Source organism: Podarcis erhardii (genome assembly GCF_964252035.2).
Source record: "Podarcis erhardii genome assembly, chromosome: 4".
In the NCBI taxonomy this organism is placed as follows: Eukaryota; Metazoa; Chordata; class Lepidosauria; order Squamata; family Lacertidae; genus Podarcis; species Podarcis erhardii.
The window spans coordinates 100,947,108-100,969,634 of NC_138508.1; the positions used below are offsets into that span (position 1 = coordinate 100,947,108).

Below are 22,527 nucleotides of genomic sequence, written 5' to 3' on the forward strand. Positions count from 1 at the left end.
CTAAATCAGGGCTGTCCCTGGAAAATAGGGACACTTGGAGGGTCTGCACAGCATATCATTTTATTTTATTGCTGTTTAACCTTTCATTTAGGGTTACCAGACATCCCCAGTTCCCGGGGACAGTCCCCAGATTTGCAAATCTGTCCCTGGGAAATGTGGCAGCGGCAGCTCAGAGCCAGCCTGGTGGTGCAGTTGGCTCTGGCCGACTTCAGGAGCTGCTCTCTGCCATGGCACCCGCCATTTTTCCACGCCAGAAGTCCCCATATGATGTGTCTTGTGCGCATAAGATGTGTCTTGTGCGATCCCCTTCCCCCTTTGTTTTGACTGATCGGGGGAGGCTTGGGAGTTGTGCGCAGGCGGCCATTGCCCAGGTTTTTTTTAACTCTGCGCATTTATGTTTCACAGGGTGCGAAAGTAGGGCTTTGCACCTTTATACAATATGCATGTGTGCTTGGGCCCAGAGTCAACAACAACAATCAAACCTTTACTGCATTAGCATACAGCCATAGCAGGATAAAATTCAAAAGTCTTTTGCCTCACCATCCCCACTACTGACTCCCTGTTGCTACTCAGCTTCAAAAAAAAAAAAAAAAAAAGGGATCCCCAGATACATTGAAAGAAATCTGGTAACCATATGTTAGTCCCTTTTCCATAGAAACCATACTCAATGTAAAAGGGCATACATTGACTTTCTTGCCTCCTCCTTAGGTCCCCTACCATAAGAGTGGTGGCTGAGGTCTGATGCTAGAACTGACTCATTTAAATGGGCATGCCAGTATCTATTGCAGCCAGTACCTCTATTCTGTGTACAGTGGTACCTCGGGTTACATATGCTTCAGGTTACAGACTCCGCTAACCCAGAAATAGTACCCCGGGTTAAGAACTTTGCTTCAGGATGAGGACAGAAATTGTGTTCTGGCGGCGCGGCAGCAGCAGGAGGCCCCATTAGCTAAAGTGGTGCTTCAGGTTTAGAACAGTTTCAGGTTAAGAACGGACCTCCGGAACAAATTAAGTACTTAAGCCGAGGTACCACTGTATTCTGTAATGTCAGGGGAGGTTTGTGGGTTGCTTATATTATCTTTCAAGGAATTCTCCACAGTCCAAGAAAGGAAAGATTAAGAAAGAAAGAGTAAATTAAAGACCTTTAAAGCGTGGGGGTGGGGGTGGGGAGACACACAGAGATACAACAGAGTCAATATTTTCAAATTACCATCATAATGGAGCTTAAAATAGTTTCAGCAGTATAGTTTGAATGTGTCAATAAAGTATTGGATACAGAAGCACTGGCTGATTAAAATGTATTTAAAGTTTGAAAAGCCTTCGGCAAGGTCTTTTACAAGATGCTGTTCCCAAGTCAAACAAAAAACAAAACCTACATATCTAAGGGTCAGGAGGTAAAGTACTGTCAAAGATCAATAACTGGCCCCCAAACCTAGAAACAAGAGTAAAAGCAAATTGTTAAATTTCAGCTTCAAGGTTGCATGACAAACACAGGGATCAGATAAATGCAGCTCTGCAACTGCATTTAGACTTGCTTTCTTCAGATAAACAGATTGCATAATTTTGTCCCCAATAATAGAAGAAAACATGGAACTCTGTGGGATGGTATAACTACAGCTCTCGATTCTTGCATGTAAATTAGAAAGGGGGTTCACTTTTTAATTCAAAGCTACCTAACACACACTTTCTGAACCAATATACAAACCAAAACCCACCTTTCACTCAAAATTCACACTTCTCCAAATTCTGTAATGCAGTTGTCTAAACACCCCCCCCCAAAAAAAAACCATACAAAAATGTGCACATCAGAATCAGAATTATAGAGTTGGAAGGGAACCAGATGATAATCTCGTACAAACCTCTGCAATGCAGGAATTGCTTGGCCCAACGTGGGGCTCAAACACATAAGTCTCATGCTCTGCTGAGGGGAAAGAGTGTGGAAAATGTGCATATTAGAGGAAACAATCTACAAAAATGTAACGTATTGGAAATAGCTGGAAAACGTGTATATTAGGCAAAGTCAAAGGGTTTCAGTGTAGCGCAACTGGATCAGCTGCAGGGGGCACCACAAAAATGCTGTAGAATAGAGCACAAACGCGGGTGGGTATGCCAAATTTTAGTGTCACACTGGACACTTGAAATTTGAGAGCCCAAAGTCCACCACTGGCAAAATGGTGTATATTCACAGATGGTGCCTGGAATTGTGTGTGAACGTTAATAATTGCTTTTTAAAACAAAACCACAAGCTCATGAGCAAATGAGATGGACTGAAGTTAAGGCTAGAGAAATGAGAAGCTGGGATAAACAAAAAAGCTATTAAACTAACGTAAGTAGAAATGAGACACATAAAAGGAGTTTGAATTAGGGACACGTTTATTGGCATAACATCTGCAGGCAAAATGAAAGCAGAGTGGGAAGCTATTCTCGAATGACACCCTTGTGTATGCCAAATCCTGTCCACGTCCAGGGGAATGAGAAGGCAAAGCTACTAGGCTGGATCCCCTCGACCAGTGAGTAGGGAGACCTTTCTCCACTGCCTCTCTGGGCCCCACAACTCCTGGCAAATGAGATAGGTTAGCCTCAAGAATGTTCTATATCCAGGATATGTCCTCCAAGCCAACGAAGCTGGCTTCCAGAAAGGTCCCTTAGCTTCAGAGGTCCCATTGGGTGGTCACCTGCTCACTTCTCCCATACTAACTTTTCCTGCAAATTCCTGCTCAAAATGTGGCCAGTTAATATGACGCCTGCGCTGAAATCCTTACTGTTTCTGGCCTGCAGTAAAGAGTAGGTGAAATAACCTGTTCAACTCGATCAATCTGTGGACAAACAAACAAAATGCTTCTCATCCTTTAGGTGTCTGGGAATTCTGGATTGAAAACCAGAGTGGGAAGACCAAAAGTGACCAAAGAGAACATGATGTGGGCTTATAAACTCCACGGCCATGCTCCATTAACTATTCCCGCACCTTCCTGCCACAGGAGTGGAACGAAGCTTTTAAATTATTATTATTATTATTATTATTATTATTATTATTATTATTATTATTATTTCTACCCTGCCCATCTGGCTGGGTTTCCCCAGCCACTCTGGGTGGCTTTCAACAGAACATTAAAAACAGAATAAAACTTCAAACATTAAAAGCTTCCCTGAACAGGGCTGCCTTAAGATGTCTTCTGAATGTCAGGTAGTTGTTTATCGCTTTGACATCTGATGGGAGGGTGTTCCACAGGGCGGGCGCCACTACCGAGAAGGCCCTCTGACTGGTTCCCTGTAACTTGGCTTCTTGCAGCGAGGGAACCGCCAGAAGGCCCTCGGCGCTGGATCTCAATGTCCAGGTTGAACGATGGGGGTGGAGATGCTCCTTCAAGTATACTGGGCCAAGGCCATTTAGGGCTTTAAAGGTCAGCACCAACACTTTGAATTGTGCTCGGAAACGTACTGGGAGCCAATGCAGATCTCTCAGGAATGGTGTTATGTGGTCTCGGCGGCCGCTCCCAGTCACCAGTCTAGCTGCCGCATTCTGGATTAGTTTCAGTTTCCGGGTCACCTTCAAAGGTAGCCCCACATAGAGTGCATTGCAGTAGTCCAAGTGCAGCCTTGAAACATCTCTGTCTACAATTCTATCATCAAGATAAGTTTTAAATGGATTTTCTGGAGACCCATGGTGTACCAAACAATGTTTCCTCCTGCTGAATATGGATATTCCAGGGAACCCAATTTCATCCCCCTGCCTCAGTTCCCATCCAATCCACTGAACAAGCTCAGTCCACATTGTTTTGAGTGGAAATCCCTCACACCAGCTATTAGAGTTTTTCCCTTCAGTCAGGAGATGCTGTGTAACTGTGTAGTTCTACATACTTTGGGGCTTCCCCTCTTGTGGGCCAATGGTCCTATTTTGACTACAAAAAGATCCTCACTCTGACAGCGTGTTCAACATAAGATGCTCATTGGGTGTCTTCTGGGAATTATCAGTATAGTGGAGTTCCAACCATGTCTTCCTCAGAAGCTAGCTTCACCAAACAGTGCACAGCATTTAATGTTCTCACCCTAAAGTGGTACACTTTTGCAGGGAAATGTTCAAGGTAACACAAGCATCAATCCATCCTTCAAACCTGCACATATGCAAAAAAACAGAAAGCAAAAAAAGCAAAACACAAAGCAAAAGAAGAGCAAAAGAGACTTTGCTGTGTGCTTGAGAAGAAACAGAGTTGTGGAACACACACTATTAATAATTGAAACTTGTAAATAAATAAAGCAACAAAGAGCTTACTGTCATTGAAATGATTAAGTGCTTTTGGTCTTTTCTAGCTCTGCTCAGCAGCTGCCTGGGAAAAGAAGCATTTCTAAACAAAGCGTTTCCTCCTTTTTGCTGTTGTACCCTCTGCTGTTGTGAAAATGCTGTCGTTAAGATTCTCCTCTATCTTTTGAAACTAGAAAAGGGGGCTATTTCTAGTTTTCTTCTTCTAAAGTTTCAAGCATACACACAGCATAGCTTGTTCGCAATATCATAGACATTTCAAAGATATTACTGCCATTAAATTTGATTTTCTATATTTTAAAAAAACTTACGAGGTGTTCCATTATCATTTTTTAAAAAATAGTAGTTGTTTTAACATTTCTTTCAAACTCCAGGTTAACACCTGCAAGCTACATCTCCCTAGCCATAGTCAAGCCTCGTCATCCTGGGAAATAGTGACAAGTGACAAGAGGGGTGCCGAAGGGTTCTGTCCTGGGCCTGTTGTTGTTCAATATCTTTACTGGATGAAGGAATTGAGTGGACACTCATCAAATTTGCAGATGACATCAAACTGGAAGTCATAGCTAATGCTACAGGGGAGAGAATTGGAATTCAAAGTGACCGTAACAGATTGGAGAACTGGGTCCAAGCTAACAAGATGAATTTCAATAGAGACAAATAGTTTTACACTTAGGTAGGAAGAACCAGATGCACAAATATAAGATGGGGGACACCTGGCTTGCTAGCAGTACACATGAAAAGGATCTAGGGGTCTTGGTGGACCACAAGCTTAACATGAGTCAACAGTGTGATGCAACAGGTCATTTTGAATTCTGAATATGTATTCTACAGCATTAGCTACCCTTCCCAGTTTGGTGTCACCTACAAATTTGATGAGCCTCCCCTCAGTTCCTTCATCCAAGCTGTTTTTGAAGATGTTGAACAACAATAGGCCCGTGACAGAACCCTGCAGCACCCCACTTGTCACTTATTCCCAGGATGGTGAGGAACCATTAATGTATACTCTTTGGGTTTGGTCTAACAACCAGCTACAAATCCACCTAACAGTTACCTTGTTCAACCTACATTTTACCAGCTTCCTTGCAAAAATATCATGGGGGACTTTCACAAAAGCCTTGCTTAAATCAAGATACACTATGTCCACAGCATTTCTCTGATCCACCAAGTTTGCAATTCCTTTAAAAAAAAACAACCATATTGGTCTGGCATATCTTATTTTTGAGAAACACATGCTGGGTTTTAGTAATCACAGTATCCTTTTCTAAATGCTCACAGACCTATTGTTGAATTATCTGTTCTAGGACCTTTCCTGGTATCAATATCAAGCTCACTGGTCGGTAATTACCTGGGTCTTCCTTTCCCCCCCCCCTTTTTGAAGATGGGGGCAACATTTGCCCACCTCCAGTCTGCAGGGTCCTCATCTGTTCTCTAAGAATTCTCAAAGATCATAGACAAAGGCTCTGAGATTGCTTCCACGAGGTCCTTTATGACACTAGGATGCACCTCATCAGGCCCTGGAGATCTGAATTTATTTGAAGTAGCTAGGTGTTCCCTTACTATCTCTTTTTCCTGTCTTGGGCCACAGCTCCCTCCTTACATCATTTATTTTGTTATCACTAGGTTGGTGAGAGGAAATATGAGAACCACCTTCAGATATCTCAAGGGCTGTCATGTGGAAGAGGGAGCAAGCTTGTGTTCTCCTGCTCTGGAGGGTAAGACCCAAACTAGTCGCTTCAAGTTACGAGAGAGGAGATTCCAACTAAACATCAGAAAAAAGTTTCTGATGGTAAGAGTTGTGTGTCGAGGTCCCCAGGGCCACCCCAATAACTCACGCATCACACAGAATTTTTGTTTAAGGTTTTTGGCATAATTTTGGCCACAACTTTATTAAAATACAAAAATGTGAGTGGTTGCTTAGGCATTGGTTGCGACTATCTGCCCCCCCCCCATGGGGGACAGACTGACATTCCGCACGATGCGAAAGTCAGAAAAGGGGAATACACTTGGGGGTAGCGACAGAACAGGAACCTGCCCTCAGCCCTCCCCAAATGCAACCAGGAGCTCATTGCTATGGCCCGAGCCCCCTTGACAGAGTGGACAAGCAATAGTTAGCCCCCAATTCCTTTAACGGAATCCCTTGCAGCAGCAGCAGCATTAGTGGGGCAGGCACAGCCAATCCATGCCCCTCAACCAACCAAACCATAAACCAATGCCTAACCGCAACTTTACAAGTTGTGACGATTTGCAACACAGTAAGCAAAAACCAAATGGCCCCAGCCAATCAGCCAGATGGACAAAATTCCTACCAGGCCCCCGCTCCAAAGCAGACGACCCCATGACAGGCATAGCAAGGTCAACGCAAAAAACCCTATTCTAGGGAGGGAGGGACGGGCAATCCAATGCACGGGCGAAAAGAGGAAGCCCTAGCCTCGTGCAAGGAGTTTTAGCATTTCTGGCTATCAATCAACAAATGGCAACATTAACTTCTTCCCAACAACAAGGGAAGCCCCAATTGCATCAGTGGCCAACGATCAATTAGCCTGCCCCCAACTTTGGAGTGTCCTGGCAGCCCCCAACGCAACACGTGCTCTCCGTGAAGGAGAACACGCTTTGTTTGACAGTGGATCTGACTCCTTCGGGAGGTTGTGGGCTCTTCTTCCTTGGAGGTTTTTAAGCAGAGGTTGGGTGGCCACCTGTCATGGATGCTTTAGCTGAGATTCCTGCATTGCAGGGGGTTGGACTAGATGACCCTCGGGGTCCCTTCCGACTCTATTCTATGATTCTGTTTCTAAGACAGAGCTTGCTTTATTTGTATGGGTTTAAGCATTCCTGACTCTGAGCTGGACAGTGACACTTCTTTTCCTCCCCACCTCCTATAAATCATTAGCCACTTTTTCCTGTGTTCATCAGACATTTTTTACCTTACATTCCCTTATGTCTTCAGGCTGTTGTGGAAAGCAGGTTTTTTATATTCAACTGCAATGGCCAGTAAACCAAATTCTGGCTTACTAGAAATGAATGTTTCTTGGAAGAAAAGTGTGATTTACAACTGTTCTAATTAGGCTTTACTGTCGGTTAAGAGTTAACTTTCATTTTATCTGATTATTTAACAAACAAACAAAGAGTTTTATGCAAAATATAATCCAACCATCACTTCCTGCTTCACTGATCTTTTGTAGTATTCTGTATGCCATCCTTCATTTGCATGCTGTCTTTTCAGATTGGCAGCTCTTTGGGGCAGGGGCTTAGGGTCACATTAGTATCTAACCCACTGTCTGCCTGCCTGTCTGTAGCGAGAGCAGCACAGCAACGCTATAATGCAAATCCAGTCATGTGGATCTGAGGCCAGAACTAAGTCTACCTCTGCATTTTTGACTGGCGTTTGTGAGATAAAATCATCCAATAATTCATAAGTTTTAATGCTGAGATTCTGACAGATTTAATATCATCACTTGCTTTTATAGCACTTGTCCTAGGTACTCAAATTGCTTTGCATTATGTGCATTTTCTCAGCGACCCTTACTACAATATGCTAAATCAAGCCAATATTATTAACCCACGAGGGACACTGAGTTTCAGAGAAAACATCCTGACTAAGGCCAGGCAATAAGTTAATTCCTCATGTCTGAACTAAGGTCTTCCCTGCCTCAACCGCAGCAAGCGTACCAGATCTGTGGCACTGCCTTAAAACACATACACACCACTTTCCCCTCCTCTTCCTACAATAATTTTTTTACAGTTGTATAAGTATTTCAGTTGCCCTTAAATCAATATTGCCCTTAAAAAACAAATCCAACTGAAAAGAAGTTCAAGACTGCAACCTGATTCAGACTAGATATAATTCCTTCCACATCAGAAACCTGCTTCCGAAAGATCACTTGTAATTGGTTACTATGGAAGCCCTCTAATGAATGTCTCTATTGTTTAGGGGAACTGGCTTCCAGTCAGTTTCTGGACCCCCTTCAAAATTCCAGCATTTATAGGGGTGCCCCATCCCTTTTTGCCACCTGAGCCCAAATAGGAATGTGCCAGCCACTGCCCCTTATGCCCTGCCACTGCCCCCCAACACTTCTGCCAGAAGAAACGAGCTAATACAGGCATAGGCAAACTCGGCCCTCCAGATGTTTTGAGACTACAATTCCCATCATCCCTGACCACTGGCCCTGTTAGCTAGGGGTGATGGGAGTTGTAGTCCCAAAACATCAGGAGGGCCAAGTTGTCCTATGCCTGAGCTAATAGAAAGGCACACTTGGCAAACCCTCACCGTGATCAGCTTGGCCCCAGCAGGTCATGACTTGCCTGCAGATATCTCAAGCCTTTCCTTGGGCCTTGTGACATGTGTTCTTCCTCTGCCTTGGTCCTCCACATCCCTTCCATTTGGGTTTCTTGTATTTTTTAGTTTCCAAACCTGAGAACGGGACTTGTCTCACCTTTTTTAAAAAAAATCAGTGTGAACTGCTTTAGGAGACATCCGTCTGAAAAGCAGGGAATTTTTTAAAAAGAATTAAAATTTAAATTAAACTTATTATTGCTGCTGCTGCTACTACTGTACATTTACAAGAATATATACGGGTGGCACTGTGGTCTAAACCACAGAGCCTAGGGCTTGCTGATTAGAAAGTTGGCAGTTCGAATCCCTGCGACGGGGTGAGCTCCCGTTGCTCGGTCCCAGCTCCCGCCAACCTAGCAGTTCAAAAGCACGTCAAAGTGCAAGTAGATAAATAGGGACCGCTCCAGCGGAAAGATAAACGGCATTTTCGTGCGCTGCTCTGGTTTACCAGAAGTGGCTTAGTCATGCTGGCCACATGACCCAGAAAACTGCGGACAAACGCCAGCTCCCTTGGCCTATAGAGCGAGATGAGTGTGCAACCCCAGAGTCATCTGTGACTTGACCTAACGGTTGGGGGTATCTTTACATTTACCTTTATACCACCCTTGAAGTGCATGGAATTTAATTTGTTCTAACCACTATGGCACACTGACTATCCTAGAATCTTGGCAGAGTGCATTCCATTTCTCCAAGGGCTGTTCCTCAGCAACGGAGCCTGTGACCGTTTGAACTGAGATTCTTGCATCGTCATTGTGTTGACGTTTGCAGAGGTTTTGCTTTAGTGACCCTTCCTCTACTTGAATTAGAATATGGCATCTGAAAGACTCCTGGAGGTAAGTGAACGTTGGCATTTCCAATGGACTTGAACCCTAGAACAAAAATAATGGCATCACCAAATTTGGCAAAGAGCTGTCAGAGGTCAGAGAAAGTGCTGAGCTTTGGGCAAGTTTATGGAAGGGGAGAACGAATGCTGTAAAGGAAAACTTAGTCTTCATATTGTAGTCAGTTGAATATTATTTTCAACAGAGCATTCTCTATTCTCTCTCTCTCTCTATATATATATATATGTGAATCCAGGAGAGGGTTAACTTAAATTTCTAAATAAATGGCCTCGGTCCAGTACAGTGGTACCTCGGGTTACATACGCTTCAGGTTACAGACTCCGCTAACCCAGAAATAGTACCACAGGTTAAGAACTTTGCTTCAGGATGAGAACAGAAATTGTGCGACGACAGCAGGAGGCCCCATTAGCTAAAGTGGTACCTCAGATTAAGAACAGTTTCAGGTTAAGAACAGACCTCCAGAACGAATTAAGTTCTTAACCCGAGGTACCACTGTATACCTAAAGGAGCGTCTCCACCCCCATCGTTCAGCCCGGACACTGAGGTCCAGCGCTGAGGGCCTTCTGGTGGTTGCCTCACTGTGAGAAGCAAAGTTACAGGGAACCAGGTGGAGGGCCTTCTCGGTAGTGGCACCCGCCCTGTGGAACGCCCTCCCACCAGATGTCAAAGAGAAAAACAATTGCCAGACTTTTAGAAGACATCTGAAGGCACCCCTGTTTAGGGAAGCTTTTAATGTTTAATAGATAATTGTATTTTAGTGTTCTGTTGGAAACCGTGGAGTCAGTCTGATGGAAGGGCTTCTCCCAAGTGCAGGGGGAGACCGGAGGCCTGGCGGAGTTCTGCCATCCACTAAGACAGGCCAGCTCCATCAGGCCTCCTCTCCCTCAACTGTCATCAGGGGGCCGGCATTTCATCAGGCTACCACTGTGGGGGAAATAGGAACAGCACTTCTAGACATTGGGGCCTGATTTTTTCAGTTTCTTTTTCCTTTGCCCTCCTTGCCCCTTTTCCTTGTGTGATGTATTTCTCTGTGTTGGTTTGTTTATTAGAATGTAAGTCTGCAAGTAGGGAGTGTCTTGTTTTTTATTTCACGTAAGCCTCTTTGGGAGCCCTTTTGGGGTACAAGAATGAATGAATCAGCTCTCTGTGGAGACCATCAGTTTGTTTCCATTTTAATGCAGACCTACCTCATCTGTGCTTCCCAGATCAACACACAAACAGAAATTTGCTTTGAGATGCTCACATGTCCCCATTTTGCAAATAGGTTCTCCACTCCACCCTGCGCCATGTACATGTTAGCATATTTAGAAATACATCGTAAGATACCTGCTTTCAAAAACGTGAAGCGTAGGCTTAATAGCACACAAAATGGATGTCTTAGGAGAAGTGCACTCTGTGGGTGTGAGAAGGCAGCCATTTCCCTTCTGACCTGTATTTGTCACAAGCAGCCCTGTTTCGGTTCTATGGAAGTTCAGCTTCTGCCAAAATTCAATCAGGAGTTTTTGTTTTCCCGTCTTGTAGTTTTGCTTGCTTGTCTTAGGACAGAATGATTAATTTATGGCTACCAAGGTTCTGCCATTTTTCTTTATTTATATTCCTTTGTGTTTCTGATTTTGGTTGTTTTCTCTATTCTATTCAGTGAGGAGAAGACAGTAAATACTATTAATAGACAAATTAATAGTATGCTATAAAACTCTTAAAATAATGAACACTCCCACTTTACATTGTGGGTGCCCTTTGCAGGATCGCGCGTGGTGCTACAGTTCCCAGGGAGCTTACTGGCAAACGGGCTGGCTTGCCTCTCAGTGTTAATTTTTGGAGGTTCATGCCCAGACTCAGTACAGTGGTGCCCCGCAAGACGAACGCCTCGCAAGACGGAAAACCCGCTAGACGAAAGGGTTTTCCGTTTTGGAGGCGCTTCGCAAAACAAATTTCCTATGGGCTTGCTTCGCAAGACGAAAATGGCTTGCGAGTTCCTGCGGGTTTTTTTCCTTCCCCCCCTTTTTCTAAGCCGCTAAGCCGCTTATCAGCTGATCCGCTAAGCCGCTAAAAGCCGCTAAGCCGCTAATAGCGCTAATCCGCTAATAGCGCTAATCCGCCAAGCCGTCAATGGGCTTGCTTCGCAAGACGAAAAAACCGCTAGACGAAGAGAATCGCGGAACGGATTCTTTTCGTCTTGCGAGGCACCACTGTAATCAAGTTTCTTGCTGGGAGGTGGGGCCAGCCCCATTTATAAATAGGAGATGGAGCTGACAATAGCCAGGCAGTCGGCTCTGGAGATTCACCCTCCCTCCCCTCCCTTTGTTTAATGTTTCTTGTTTGCAGGTTAACTTTTTCTTCCTCTTTAGCGGGCGCTGCTACGGTCTTTGACTGGTTGCTGTCAAAGTACCGGGAAGAGATTTTCCTGCATTGGCAGGTTTGGTCTTCCCCATAGCAATTCATCACAACTTTGCCGGTTATGGCCTTGGGTGGAATCCTTTAGTCTCCCCCCCCCCTATATGGGGGTGTGGGCATGAAGTAGTGACTCACCCCCCTGTGGTGGCGTTTCCAGGGTCCCCCTCTTAAAGGGGTTATATATATGGATGTCACTAACCATACATTGAAGGGTTGTCAGTGAACTACCCTGCGTGCGGGGATATGGGCTGGGCTGCCTGCTACACGTACGTCTCACAGAGCACCCCATATCCCATTTACCCTGATGAGCCCCAGTTCCCCCCGGCTGTGGGGCCGGGAGGGATACACTCCCAAGGCCTAAGCCAAGGTCTTCCTATATTCGGAAGTTTAATAAAATTGTGGTCTAATTTTAATTCCCATATAATGTTGTTAGAGCTTTATTCCTTCCTTATGATCCCTGGGGGCCTGGGCTGTCGCCGCCTTGTCCATGTGACATTTCAAACCTTTCTTACAGAGAAGAGAAGCTGCTATTTACACAAATACCCCCACAATTCCTCTTCTCCCCTCAGCATCTCAACATGTTCTACAGTGTCACATACCGCTGGCAGCGCACCCAAAGGATCCAGTGAGGACCGACGGAAGCATCAACTGACAGCTGTTGCTGTGGGAAAGAAGGGGAGGAAGCACTACGAGATCTTTCCGACCTCCTGAAGAAGACCAAGGAATATGTGAGTTACTCAAGGGAATCACTGCAACCATGCAGGGATGTCAAAACCCTTCAACCTGCCCCTTCCAGGTCCACCCTGCAAAGGGCCCAGTGGACAATCAGGCATCTGAGCGCATAAGTGATCTAGAGAACAGAGTTGGGCAATAGTACAGCAGATCCTAGCAGGCTTTGCAGTTGGCATGGATCAGCCGATTGGTGCCGATTGTAAACCTTGTTTTCAGCAGGAACTGGCTGCCCTCAGGAGTTTGCAATTGGGAAGAGGGCTGTTGCACCCGGGTCCGGCTTGCAGGTTACTCATAGGCATCTGGTTGGCCACGGCGAGAATGTAATGGTGGACCGGATTAGCTTATTGCAATTGTGTCCAAACTTTTTTCAAACAGGGCCAGATTTGATGAAGTGAAGGGCCGTGAGGGCCGACCAGAGGGCCAACCTTTTTTTTAGGATTGAAGTTGTTGAGCTTTTTTATGATTTTACCCCAAAGTTGTTGAGCTGTTTTTAGGGTTGAAGTTGTTGAGCTTTTTTGTAGGATTTTACCCCAGGAAATAAACTGCCACAGGAGCCGAATTAAACCGACTGGATTAGGCCCCCAAAACGCCCTTTGGACATGCCTGAGCCTACAGGGTTCTTTTAGGCTGCAGTTCCTATTGAGAGTCTGTGGTTCAAGCAGGCAAGCCTGAAGGTGCAATTTAATGTCATGTAAAGTGAAACTGCAAGGCTACTGCTTAGAAAACACACCCAGGGAATTCTGGGTCTACCCTGGCAGCCATATTGTCAGTCCAGGTCACAAAGTGTTCATGCCAAACCTGTGTGGCCAGATTGTTCAATCTGTAGCTTTAGTTGCTCACTACATGGAACAGCACACACAAGCCCCATCAAGTGTTTGTAATTTGTATCTGTGGAGAGGACATGGTCACCCATGCGCCAGCACCCTGGAGGATCAGGGTCCCAACCACAGGGAGGATTAGAAGTCAAAAAGGAGGGGGCACGTACTTGTCATTTTATTTTTATTTTCCCATAATGGTGACTGGGGAAGGCACACAGTGGGTTTGACTTTGAATCCAGAGGGAGACAGCTCTCCCCCCACTCGCCAAGTGCTTAGGACAGGAAAAAGCAGAAAAAATGAGATCCAAACCAAATTTTGTGGTTGACATACACCCTTTATCCCCTCCATTGGTTTCCCTAAAGACTAAAAGGCTGTGTGTGTTATGTATTAAGATTAGTTGCTGTTCTCACTCAGGGCCACCAGTATGTAAATGAAGGATTGAAAACTGTCACTTCTGATTGGTTAGCTAGTTGTGAGTTGCTACTGTTTCAAGTTACTTAGTATTATATAAAGCAGCCAGCTAGGCTGCAGTCAGTCTGATTTGAGGAGCAGTTCTAACTGCTGCAATAAAGAGCTGTGAATCCAACAGAGCTGTGTCCTTCGTCCATCTCTTCCACTATTCAACAGTCTAAACGGCTCAGGTGCAAGCCGTCTGAAAGCCGTATTCCCTCCTACCAACCTGCCTGGGTTTTGAGCTCTTTGGGGAGGCCCTTCTCTCAGTTCCGCCTCCCTCACAGACTTGCTTGATGGGGCTGTGTGACAGGAACTTCTTAGTGGCTGCTCCCAGACTTTGGAACTCCCTTGCTAGAAAAGCCAGACTGGCTCCCTCCTTGCTGTTCTTCTGTCAGTAGGAGAAGACTTTCTTTTTCCAACTGGCTTTGGTGAATTGACTGCTTTGAAATAAAGGGCTGGTCTCTTGCTGTTTGATTGTAATTATATGTAAGTTTTTAAGCGAGTTTATATAAGTATAGTTTTAGTTCTCTCCATGTTTAATTGAAACAAAATAAAAAAATTCCTTCCAGTAGCACCTTAAAGACCAGCTAAGTTAGTTCTTGGTATGAGCTTTTGTGTGCATGCACACTTTCAGTGTATCTGAAGAAGTGTGCATGCACACGAAAGCTCATACCAAGAACTAACTTAGTTGGTCTTTAAGGTGCTACTGGAAGGAATTTTTTTATTTTGTTTTGACTATGGCAGACCAACACGGCTACCTATCTGTAACATGTTTAATTGTTTCTTAATGGTTGTTTTTTCTATGTTTTTAGTGCTTCTTGTTTTTTATCTGTAAGTTGCCTAAAGTCCAGTCAGGGGGAAAAGCGGGTTATGCATAAATATCATCATCATCATCATCATCATCATCATCATCTAGCAGTGCTTGGTGGCCGAAGCACTGCCATCGATAATAGGCAATGGATTACTGAAATAACTCATGATAGTGAAGTTTATATTATAAGAACACATGTATTGTAAAACAGCTAATAAAAAGAAGTAAAAAACAAACATCGGGAAAGGAGAGGTGGGAAGTCGAAAAGAAATTTATGTTGATTTTTTTGTATATGACATTAAATGTTTTCGAATACTTTTAATAAAAATAATAAAATAAATTAATAATAAAATATAAAATATAATAAATAATAAAAATATAATGAAAATGAAAAATGAAAAAAGATAATGGGTTGCTTCTCTTAGCAGCAACTTCTCTAGGTCTCTTCTCAGCCACTTGTAGCGCTTCCCACATCCACTCTCCTCTGGCCGAAATTGGCGAGAGATGGGAACATCCTGCAAGGTGGTGGAAGTGGTGGGCTGGGGTCTTGCACTTCTGCCACCTGAGGCTGGTGTTTCATCACACTTCATTGGTGGGCCAGCTCTGGACATTTGCCTTCAAGGCAGTGTTGGGGGACTTTAGGCCTGCCAGGCAGCTTCAGCTGACCAAGGCACACTCACCTGTCCTAGACCTGGCATATATAACATCAAATGCCATCCAGATAAAGACAAATTTGGGCCCAAAAGGTGGTTGCAAGCAGCTGATCATCAATGCTTGCAAAAAGCTGTGTGCAGCACCTTGGAACCCCAGTGGTCATTCCCTATGTGAGAATCTTTTGGAGGCCAAGTTCTTCTTACCTTCCCAGACATTTTATCAACCATGATTTTACCTCTTTTGAAGTTGAGCTATTTCCCTGTGCCTTTTGGCTGTGTTTTCATGCAGTCTCTTAAAGGGGTTATGGTGGTTTCAGTACCGGTCTATTTCTGTAATTACTGTTTTAATTTTGGAATTAAAGTTTAAATTGTGAACCTCCCCGGAGGAGATTGTTGGTTGGACATTATAGAAATGCCATAAATGAATACATAAAACAGTTACCCAAATATGCCCAACTTTAAGTTTCCTATATACAGTATATGCACAGGTCCAAAACTATCAGTTTGCATTTCTTAGTGCAGAAAGTATTGATCTAATGCGTAGATATCTTTCCTGTTCTAATTCATTCAAGAGGGTTTCAGGAAGCTACTAGAAGCTTCTCTGTGAGGCAGAAGGATTAATGATTGTTTGGGTTATACCTTCTGGGAAGCTGGTGTAAACTACAGTATTTTTCGTCCCATAGGACGCACCTAGTTTTTTGGGGGGGAAATAAAGGAATTTTTTTCCCCTTTATTTCCCCCCAAAAACCAGGTCGGGGAAACCTGCTGTCCCCCGAGCTTGTGGGGCTGGCTGATGTCTGCGGCAGGCTGCTAACCGCAGCGTGGGGAGCCCTGCGGGGAACTCCTGCAGGGCTCCCCACGCTGCAGATGTCTGCCTGGCGCGAGGGGCGCTCTGCTTCAGGGCGCCGGGCGCGCCGGGCGGCAGGCTGCTATCTGCAGCGAGGGGAGCCCTGCGGGGAACTCCTGCAGGGCTCCCCACGCTGCGGATGTCTGCCCGGCGCGAAGGGCGCTCTGCTTCAGTGCGCCCTTCACGCCAGGCTGCTTTCAGCGCGCCCGGCACTCCGGGAAGCAGGCTGCTATCCGCAGCCTAGTTCCCGCAGGGCTCCCCACGCTGCGGATGTCTTCCTGAAGCCTGGAGAGTAAGAGGGGTCGGTGCGCACCGGCCCCTCTCGCTCTCCAAGCTTCAGCGAAAGCCTGCATTCTCCCCATAGGACGCACCCAGATTTCCCCTTCAGTGCGTCCTATAGGGCAAAAAATACGGTCGTTCTCTTATCTCTATTCTGCAGAGTCCCACTGACTATAAATATAGGCAAGAAGGAGCCTGGGTTTTACTTTTTCTTTCTCTTTCTTCCTTCTGGTGTGGTGATTCTGTATATAGGATGCTTAGTGCTAAGGTTTAGTCTTATTAGGGATGCGGGTCGCGCTGTGGTCTAAACCACTTAGCCTCTTGAGCTTGCTGATCAGAAGGTCGCGGTTCGAATCCCTGCGACGGGGTGAGCTCCCGTTGCTCAGTCCCAGCTCCTGCCAACCTAGCAGTTCGAAAGCACGCCAAAAAGTGCAAGTAGATTAATAGGTACCACTCCAGCGGGGAGGTAAATGGCATTTCCGTGCACTGCTCTGGTTCGCGAGAAACAGCTTAGTTATGCTGGCCACATGACCTGGGAAAACTGTATGTGGATAAACGCCAGCTCTCTCGGCCTATAGAGCGAGATGAGCACCGTAACCCCAGAGTCGTATGCGACTGGACTTAACTGCCAGAGGTCCTTTACCTCCCCCCTCCCCTTTAAGCCTTATTATGAGTTAAGTTTATAAATGCTGCAACTGGATTTTGTATGGACTGAGCCATGGATTTGATAAACCTTTAAACTACATTTGCCTTAAGCACAAGTAAAAGCTCTGCTGGATGAAATATTGCCTCTGATCTATTTTGGGGAACTCTGCTGAACTGTACTATGGTGTTTTCAGTTTTTCCTCCACATGTATGACAGAAATAAGTGGTAATAGAACTAGCATGGGATCACCACCCAGTTTTTACACATGTGGGCTCTGTTCAGAAGTTACACTAAAGCCACAAACACGGCAGGCAGCCACAACTTACTACTCACTTGTCAAAATGCAGCCCACCTATATAACAGCATCTGGCAGGTTACAGTGCAAGGGTGGGCCCATTCAGTGATGGGCCATCCGCTGAGCTTGCCCACACATCACACAAAAGTGTTCTGGTTTTTGTTGTTGTTTGTTATTTCTGTATTATTTCACTATGAATATCTCGTTAAAGCAAGTTCAGTTTCTAGTTTGCAATATGAACTTCCTGGGGTGCCAATTAGAATGTAGTTAAAGGATGCATGACCCTCTCTCCCTTCGTCATAAATTATCCTCTGGGATCGTTGCCAAAAAGGAGAGGTCATGCAAGCTATGTCACTATTTTAAAGTGTGCTTTGCCGTAATGTGTTCCACTCAAATTTGTACAGAAACGAAGAGGTTTAGCACACACATACACACATGAAAAACCCTCAAAGCCCCTCTCACTTATAATTCTGCTGCTGTATCCCAACTCCTATAGAAAGCGTTCAGAACTAGGGCATGAAGATAAAACTGTTTTCAAGGCAATTCACTTTGTTTTATTATTTGTTAAATAATATGGACAATTCGGCTGCACCACTGGGGAATCAGAGATACTCCTTATTCCAATAATCTCAGTGTTCTGACAGCTTTAAAAAAGCATACTGTTATTTGTTTCTCAAACTCAGCTGAAGACCATTCTAAGCAGGGGGGCTTAAAATTAGTTGATTGTTCCACTTTTTCGTTGCTGATATTCCACTGTTCCCATATGCATTCAAAATGTAAATGAAGGTCTCACAATAGATAGGAAGTTCCTCGAGGCAAAAGTGTCTTCTCCTTTGCAGTGAGCGGCATTACACAATGTTGGCAATCAGAAAATGAACACTAATAATGTTTAAGACTTCCATCATTTTAAAGGACATGCAGTGTCCCCAGTGAACCTTACTTGTCATTTCCTTCTTAGCAATTAACTTCAAGGCTTACATAAGCCACATTTTCAGCTCCCTTTTGTTTATTTTATCCTTTTTAGCCATTAATTTAGAATTCCAAACATTTAAAAAAAGCTTTCAGCTAAGTTTTCTGTACATAAGAAGGGCAGCCCATGAAGCAAACTCTCGTATCCCTGAATGCATACTGGATACACTATTCTAATACGCTATGTCCAAGTCTTTTGTATTTTGTTGGCATTTGTCTGTCTCGAGAGATAATGGAGTGTGCATCTGATGTGACTGTTCTGGGGTGCAAGCCAGGGCAGTGTGTTGGGGGGTCCTGGGCTGCCCAGAGGACAAGACCCCCCTCTTGACCTCGCTGATGTAGTCCAAAGGAAAGCAGAGCAAGACATTTGGGAGAAGGTTGGCTGAAGGAGGCCTACAGGGCACCATTCAACTACCTGTAATGGTTCTAGGGGTTGCTCGTGCGTAAATCGACGCCACGCTTGGCTGGGTTACCTGGGTGAACCCTTTCTGTCCGGACAGCCACTCACCCGTGGCTGTCTCAGTCGCTGGCAGAATCCGTCAGTGGGCATTTCTTGAACTTCTCCCAGCAAAGAAGCTCTTTGACGCCTTGTCTCCGCCTACTCTCCCTGCGCGGAAGTCTTCTGCGCAGGGAGGGTGTGGGCAGCGGAGGACCCGTGCTCTCCCCGCTGGTCTCTGGTGAGGAGTCATGGAGCCACCTCGCCGATTCCCCCATCTGCCCCCCTTCTCCACTAGTGTCACGCTGATTTCCTTCCCCAGAAGATGGGCTGCCCCTCTCCCTCCCGGTACGCTCTCCGGAATCCCTCTGGAGCCCTCCCTCCTCCTCTGGCTCCGATGGCAGTTTCCTGACACTACCTTAGGGACTCTACTCCGTATTTGTGTAGGGTTTTTTTCTCCTTAGCCTTTTCTTCTCCCAAAAATATCCTACAAGGCAACAGAGGTTTAGGAACAGAGCTTTCCTTCTCCTAGATGGGCTACCTTCCCAGGTTGACGAGCTCCATCTGCCCCTCACTTACCCATATAGCACATGCAGAAACTGTCTTCTTGACCATTGGACCCACTATTGGTACGCTCAATTTTTTTTGATGATTTTATATTTTTTTAATAACAATTTTATTGAAAGTTTTTAAACATATTAAATACTAAAATTCAAACTCATTTATAAGAAAACAACAAGAAACAATATCTAAAACATAATAATAAAAAAAAATCCTTACAAAACTCAATTGCATAGAAAAGTGAAAGAGGAAAAATGGAATGGAGAAAGAATAACTGAAAAGGCCTTTTATCACATTTATATTGTTCACATCATATCATCTATCCACACATAGGCAGATTCCCCATCTCTCACCTGGGTGCCTTCCTCTTCTCCCAGGCTCCCACCTTGAGAGATCCTTCCTACGCTGCCTTTCTTTCAGGTACCTCTCACCTCCAACTGTGTCCTTCCTGTGTGTCTCTTCCTTGATTCAAAATAAAGGAATCTTAATATAAAAAATATTAAAATGGGTAGAAAGGAAAGGAAAGTCCCACCTCCCCGTTTGACATTTATCTTTAACAGCAATTATTCAGAATATTTAACATACGCACTCCAGAATAATGAAGGTTTTATTTTTAATTGTATTGTTTTACCAATGTCCTCTTTGCCACCCACAACTCCTCTGGAAGGAATGGTGGGACTGAAACTTAATAAGCGTCAACAGCAACATCTGGGAAGTCACAGGTTCCCTAACCTTGCCCTACCCTTTCCTCCATAATTTGAGCTGTGAGGATGACTTTCATTGCAGCTGGCACCAAGGGCAAATTGCAGTCTGTGCTGTTGATCAGGACTTGGGAGGAGGGCAGGGAGGTGCATATAAGCCAAAGGAGCAGAAGAAAGAGTGGGAGAACTTAACAAAGGCATTGGGGGGGGTGCCTTTGTGATTTGTGCTGGTGACATAAGATGTCCAGAATGAGGAGAGCAAAATCTCATGTTCTGGTTCAGAATATCTCTCTGTCTATCTATCTATCTATCTATCTATCTATCTATCTATCTATCTATCATACCACCCTTCATCACAAGATCTCAGGGCAGTTCACAGAGAGCCCTGAGTCCTCCACAGGTTTCTTGGACTCTTAAGAAACCCTTCAAGTATTCCTCTCCCTGATTCCTCCACAGCTTCTTGAGTTTCTTTCTGAGATGCCCTTGCATCTGTGGACCCCATTCCACCAACCCTGTGTTCTGGACAGGACATAAGGAAGGACGTGAAATTTTGACCCAACCCCACCCTCTCTATTTATCCCTCTCTACTGCCAGCTCCTTAGTTTCTACAGCAATTTGTAGAACTGAATTAATCCACAGCATAGCCTCACCATAGGTTCACCATTCAGTCTCTGGAACAGTCTTCAGAGTTAGCAATTGATGTGCCATCTTGCTATATTTTCTTTGTAAGGGGGGAGCCTCTGATCTCTTCTTTGTTGCTTCCCCAAGTACCTTTTGTGAGCATTCTCCACAAATATAAAATGATCTGAATGATTCAAGCTCGAGTGCATTTGATAAGCACACCTATTTCTGGGCTAGATCTGTTGCACAGACAACAGTCTATCCTCCAGCAGAACAGACCCAGGATCACAGTGGGAAGCAATTTTCTTGGCACATTTGAGCGAAGTCATTTATGTTCCAGAAGGTCTTATTCCCCAAATAATAGCTTGCAGACGTGTATAGAGACATGCAATCTGAGCAAGCACAGTAGCAGGGTTGTGTAACTATGCCAATTTGGCATGTATTGCACAGCAGATATTTAGATCTGCTGCTTCTATTGCTGTCTATGCTTCTTCTTTTTAAACTGGGAGCATGATGTGCAATTAGGCCAGTGCAAGGGATAATCCACAACAGTAATTCAGGTGTGCATTGGAAAAATTGTGTGTCTGATTTTTACAGATAAGGACCCCACACCTGTAATGCCAGTAGAAAGATGTTTGCCCTCCAAAAAGTTCACAGTTGTGTTCACTGGAAAGCATTTGACAAGAGCAGGCCAGTGAAGTCAAGGGCTGAAGCACTGGGGCTCTGGGCAGGAGTATTAATGCAAAAGGCAGGTTGAGAAAGGTGCATAAAGCCAGGAGACAAGCAAGCAAGTGATTCGAGCAGAAAGAAGCCAGGTGTGCGATCTATTTCTCAGATAGAAGGAAACTGCCAATAAAGTTCTAAGGGAAAATAGGGAACTGTGCTGAGGGATTTTTGATCAGTGAAAAATGCCCAAGAGGTGTTCTTGATCAGAGATTGTGATGCCCATTTGAGAGGTGGCAAAGCACTGCTAAAGAGTTGCCCCAGAACCTCTTGTTCAAAGTATCTTCCGACCTTGTTGTCAGTATGAAATCCATTGGTGCCAACAGCCTAGTATGAGACACAAATCTGTGTTAAAGTACAGTGGTAGCTTGGTACTCAAATGTACAGTAATCCATTCCGGAAGTCCGTTCAAGTTTCAAAACATTTGAAAACCAAGGCACAGCTTCCGATTGGCGCAGGCGCCACAGAAACAATAGTCGACAACCACATTGGATGTTTAGCTTCCGAAAAACGTTCAAAAACCAGAACACTTACTTCTGGGTTTTCAGCATTCGGGAGCCAAAATGTTCAAGTACTAAGGCATTAAAGAACCAAGGTTCCACTGTATTGGGATCTGTAAATATTACAAGCATTTCCAAAGCATTGACACACTTTTGGGACCAACAAGATAGAATGTTAACAGTCTACCACAGAGGGAAACTTACTGGAATTATTTGTGTTGCAGATGTGCAGAAGATCAGAGCAAAAATTGTCTAATTTGCAGGCATGGGATCCCAATGCACCCTAGGGTGGCTCTTTATAAGCCATACGCGGTTCACCTGTCTAATGTGCTTGGGAGCTTGGTGCAATGTATGGAGGTGGAGCCAAGCTGACACTCCTGCTGACGTGCCTACACTGTGCCAAGCTCACTGCACCTTGCAGCTCCTCTCTTCCTCTCAGTACAGTGGTACCTCTGGATGCGAATGGGATCTGTTCCGGAGCCCTGTTCACATCCTGAAGCAAACGCAACCTGCATCTGCGTGGGTCGCGATTTGCCGCTTCCGCGCATGTGCGTGATGTCATTTTGAGTGTCTGCACATGCCTGAGCGGCGAAACCCGGAAGTAATGCATTCCGTTACTTCCAGGTCACCGCAGAGCGCAACCCGAAAATGCCCAACC

General features: G+C 44.9%; 2 long non-coding RNA genes across 2 annotated transcripts in view; both read left to right on the forward strand.

The window, feature by feature from the left end:
• The window catches only part of LOC309339880, a 120,235-nt gene that overhangs the window by 18,428 nt on the left and 79,280 nt on the right, over positions 1-22,527 (forward strand). Inside the window, exon 3 of the long non-coding RNA XR_014155607.1 lies at positions 12,394-12,552. This is a non-coding gene — a long non-coding RNA (uncharacterized lncRNA). The remainder of the gene's footprint in view (positions 1-12,393; positions 12,553-22,527) is intronic.
• Positions 21,259-22,527, forward strand: part of LOC309339908 — a 49,266-nt gene continuing 47,997 nt past the window's right edge. The window contains exon 1 of the long non-coding RNA XR_014155644.1: positions 21,259-21,461. This is a non-coding gene — a long non-coding RNA (uncharacterized lncRNA). The remainder of the gene's footprint in view (positions 21,462-22,527) is intronic.